Here is a 5,347-nt window from a genome sequence, read left to right as displayed (position 1 = left end):
TTTCAAGTTTGCATTTCTATGAGGAAACATCTGACCTTTTGCCTGCCCTCTCTATTACAACCTTTATGAAGTTCATAGTAATTGCTTTCATGGAACGTTTTCTAATTTCACACCTGGCACATCAACAACTATAGTTCAATAGGCACCATCTTATCACAATATTGCACAAACTACTTTGGAGGTCGGAACATAATTTTGTATTTTTTCCATGGAGAGTTTCAGCCTCCTGCTGAAGGCATTAGTGAAGATGAGGGATGACCGTTCAGGGTCCTCCCAGGGCAATGTCCTCCTCAGGCTACACGTCAGTTTTCACTGAGCTGGTCTACCTGTGGTCACCTCAACCCCAACTTTTAGATCTCCCTCTCTCTCCCTCTCTCTTTCTCTCTCTCTCTCTCTCTCTCTCTCTCTCCCTCTCTAATTTTATTTCTTTTTCATTTTACTTTTAAATTCATTACATTTTCAAACATGAAACTGCATGTCTGGAAACCATGAAAACCAAGAACGCTAGTGTCTGGAAACCAAGTCCTCCATGTCAGAATTGCGCTGGAGAAGAAGGTGTCCGTCATGCTAGGAGAGGACTCGCAGTTCGCTGAGAACTCGTGAGAGGAAACAAACATCTCTGACCGCAGAGAGGAGGGATGGCAAAGTCCTAAACAGCCTGTCTTAACATGAAAATTAGAGACGCTGGTGTCATCTGCGAGGCTGTGACCCTCCTCGTTTCTCACCCACTTGTGTCACTGGTACTTAAAAAATAAAAGTGTTGTGCACAGCTCTCCCCGGATTAGCATGATGCAGAAGGCAAAAAAAAAAAAAAAGTTTAGGAGACGAAATGTTCAGCTGGGCATGCAACTGTTCTTTGCTCCCCAGTGAGAACCTGTCATCTTACCTTAGACATTACAATTGCAGGCCTGCAGAGGGTTGGCTAAGGGCATTATTTATTTTGTATGCTAGTTCTCGGATGCACTAAATCTCCTCATGCCTCTGCTTGGGTAGCTGCTTCCTTCTTCCACAGCTGAGGAGTCCACTGGCAAGTGGATTGGTGGTAAGCAGGTACTAGAAGGAACCAAACTGGATTTCCGGGTGAGGATTTTGTTAACCTCAAATTAGACACTCACCTCCCACCATCCTACTCAGCTCAGTGAGAGAAAATTTTTTTTTAGGATACGGAGACTGGGAAAACTAACTTTGTACCCTAAGAAATAATTCTAACTATCCATTTATTTTTCAAGCAGTACACCAGTTCTCAAGTAGCATTGATTCTATCCTATTGACTTTAAACAATGCTTTAAACACAGTATCATCAGGGAATAGGCAAGTTTTTGTTTGGTTGGTTGGGTTGGGTTTTTTTCAAGACAGAGTTTCTCTGTGTAGCCTTGGCTGTCCTGGAATCACTCTATAGACCAGGCTGGCCTGGAACTCATGGAAACCCGCCTACCACTGCTGGGATTAAAGGCGTGCGCCACCACGCCTCAGCTGGAAAAGGTAAGTTTTAACTCATGTTAATTAGGTACTTTCTGCTTTACCTCTTTGACAGGTAAAATAAAAAGGACTTATGATTGGATGACGGGCATGTGTGAGATTTAAGCTGAGAGATTTAAAATAGCAGTATTACATCATTTATAGAAATGAATTCACCACAGACTCACACCAATCAGAAACATCTACAAGTACGTCCTTGAGGAAACTGTCCAAATTTGACTTTCACGACATGCAAAGTAATGGTATTAGTGCAAACTTCCACTATATATATATATATATATATTATATATATATATATATTATGTATTTTTTTTTTTAACAAATAATTGTGTTTGTTTCCTTTTCCTGGCTCCAAAATACTTGGGATTATAATTTCCAAGAGCTGGGAATACAGAATATTTGTGACCATTCGTCCTGTCTCTGTGTGATTCATCTAAGCAATGCTGCTGCCCATTTCCCTGCCAGCAGCTACTCGCAGAGCTCGTTTTTGTTTAGAGGAAATTGTGGGGCAGTTGAAGCCAAGTCTACCTTGTTCTTTTAAATTCAGGTTTCACCCCTCAATTATACCATTAAAGACATTTATCATAAACAGGTGTTTCTCTGGTTGTTACTCAGGGACAAGACTAAGTTGAGACAGAAACATTAAATCTGTTTGGCAAGGGAGCTGGCTCACCTCCTGTCCCTTTGTTGAGTCGATCAGGCAGCGGCACCCTGCAGGACTGTTTGTATGTCCCAGTAATGACAGCTTGGAGTCTGAGACAGCATCCTCTGAGGGCTACTGCTTCTTTACTTCCACTGGCTTTTTCTCGGTAGAGATGTAAAATAGTGACGCTATATTAACCGTTCCAGCTGCAGGTGTGAACCCTGAGTCTGGTTTTTAGTTTTGCTATTTTCCAAAAGCAGCCCGTAATTGTCACTGTGTTTCATGAATGGCTGCCACACACTAGCCCGAATATCCTCCAGGCGTTTGCTCACCACATTCCTGTAGTTTATTTGTTTCGTGCCACTTGCACGCAGCACTGACATCTGTGTATGGTGCTCTTCTCTTCTCTCGGGTGCCAGCCTTCCCGGGTGCTGAGCTCTTCCTAGTTTCCCAGCTAAAACTGCACCCCGTGGTGAAAGACGCTGGCCCAGTTTAGCCTCCGTTTAAACTCACCTGCGTGGAGCAGGACCAGTGTCATGTCCCAGAACTTCTGGTCCACATTGCCTTTGCAGATGGCGATGGGGACAAAGAGTTGGTGAAGTTGAGCCCTAGAATAATAACAAATCAAAGCATGTCTGTCCACCTATGTAAGGATGGTCATGCCCTTACATGGACTGCTTGCTCCCGGACATGGATATTATTTATACCTCATGGCGATTTTAAGAAGCACAGATGATTTTGCTCACGCTGTACATGAGAAAAATACATGGATCGTCCAGAGCTGCCCTCTCTTAACATGACTGCCCACAAGGTGTCCACTAAAGGGCTCTCTCTCTCTCCCCCCCACACTCCCCGCTTCTCCCCTGATCACTGGCCTGAAGTGCAATGGCTTGAATATTCATCACTGCTTTGGGGACTACTTGATGACGCCTCATGTCACAGGGGTTTTTTTTTTTTTTTATTTCCATCAACTCCATGATGGCAAAACACAGATGCTCAGACTATCGGCTTCTGTGGTCCACGTAATAACGAGTCTTAAGTCTTGTTCTTTCTCTGCAGGTATTCTGCAATAGCTCACACTTCTCTGTAGTATTTCCTTTTGCTTTCTTTCCTTGTTTGCCTACTTAGGCTTCCCTTACTCCTTCTCAACACAGTCTTGCCTGATGTGACCTGTTTTTAAAATCCTCGTGAGTTTTCCTTATGATTCTTGTCTATGTCTGCAACCCACAAGTAAGCGTTGCCTACAGAGGACAGAAGAGGGCATTGGGTCTCCTGTAACTAAAGTTACTGTGGTTGTTAGCATCCATGTGGGTACTGGTGACCAAACTCGGGTCTTCTGGAAGAGCAGCCAGTGCTTTTGACTGCTGAGCCATCTCTCCAGCTCCCAAAACGCAGTGTTTATGAGCAGTACGTAAGGTGAGCCAGATGTAGTCTCTATAGCCATGGTTCCTCCGAGCCATGTTTAAGGTGGCGGTGGGGTGGGGGTGGGGGTGGGGGGGGGGAATGTCTCTGTTCTGCAGATGCCAGAAAGCTTCTATTCTTTTAGACCAAGCTAAGTGGGTGTGGATGTGAGTCCCGGGAGGGAGGCACGGTGGGAGAGAAGACGCTGACAGGAATCTTTTTAGTCTGTGTTCATAAAGGGTTCCTATCCTCCAGAATCTAACCACTACTAAAACAGTGTATTAGAAAGAAATAGTGATACCCCCTGCTTTATAATACATGTAAATATTAAACATAGATATACAATGATGGTGTTGGGTGTCCTGCAGAAAATGTGGACAATTAGGGTTATATTTCCTGCTGTCTCTCCTCATGCTTCAGGGATGCCAGTACAGGTGGCTGCTTCTAAATGTACCAAGTCGTGTCACCTGTCTTATTCAGTACTTAATAGAAAGATATCTTCCTGTCACAGAAGGATTGGCAATCATAAGGACTCGCAGAGACTGTGGCAGCGTGCACTGCAGATGGGGTCCCGGCTCTGAAAAAGGGAAGTGGACATGAGCCTCTATCCTAACCAAGAAGCTATCTCCAACTGATAACTGCTTGCAAAGCAAAAATCAGTTTTCTCACTAGGTATACAAACCACACTTAAGGGTAAGCTCATGCCCAGCAATAAATGGCCAAGACAAAATTAACTCAATGGTATTTTTGTAGGGTTTTTTCTTTGTGTGTGTGTGTGTGTGTGTGTGTGTGTGTGTGTGTGTGTGTGTGTGTGTGTCTCATATTGCTTTATTTGGGCATTTTTTATCTTACTGGTCCAGTGCTTTTATGGTGTGTGTGTGTGTGTGTGTGTGTGTGTGTGTGTGTGTGTGTGTGTGTTTCTTGTCTTTTTCTTTGCCATTTTATATTCCCTTAGTGTCCTATACTACAAAATTACATGTCTAAAAAGCCAAGAAATAATTTACTCTTATACCCTATTTTAATTCTAACTCTATCAACCATATTGATCCCACACTCCGTAAGAGAAACATATTGGTCTATGTTTCTACCAGTTAATAGCTGGATTTTGTTCAAATGGACTAGCCATTCTGGCATGATGGTTTAAAAACAAACAAACAAACAAACAAACCAAGAAAAAGTCATGTGAGATCTGTACCCTTATTTGGGAAGTTAAAGAGGAAAAAAAACCTAAAATTCCATCAGAGACTAGTCTAAGATTACAATAACTTGTATCTTCTCTCTTTTAGCAGAGACCGAGTTAATCAATTATTAAAGGAGCTGCACTAAACATCCCAAGTTACACGCATGAGAAACTGCATAACAACAAAAAGGCAACTGCTGCATTTTTGTAGACACGATAATACACCAGATACATTCTCATGCTTGATCTGTTTTTCTCGTGTAAGATAACTACTATCTAAACTATGACTATGCATAGACAAGTTGACCAGGCCTTGGAGTTATAGACTGCTTAAGATCGTACCGCAGCGCAGCAGACGATAGAGTGCATTCAACCAGTGTGAAATCACAGCCCGAATGTACCACCATTCCCTCTGTTGACGTATCAAAATCTGGTCTGGTAATAAATTAGCTAGAATAAGGTTAGCCCTGATAATAATGATGTTATTGATACCGATAATGTACCCATGTGCTTATCTAATCCAATGACACTCGCTTGGAAGAGTCTCGTTTCCGTTTCTATGCAACTTCCTCATTTAAGTCTGCCCAAAAGATATAACTGTTACTATGTACTGATGATTGAGAAGACGCACATCGTGGGGTTCA

Source organism: Acomys russatus, chromosome 6 (genome assembly GCF_903995435.1).
Source record: "Acomys russatus chromosome 6, mAcoRus1.1, whole genome shotgun sequence".
NCBI classification, from domain to species: domain Eukaryota; kingdom Metazoa; phylum Chordata; class Mammalia; order Rodentia; family Muridae; genus Acomys; species Acomys russatus.
This window is presented reverse-complemented; position numbering follows the sequence as displayed.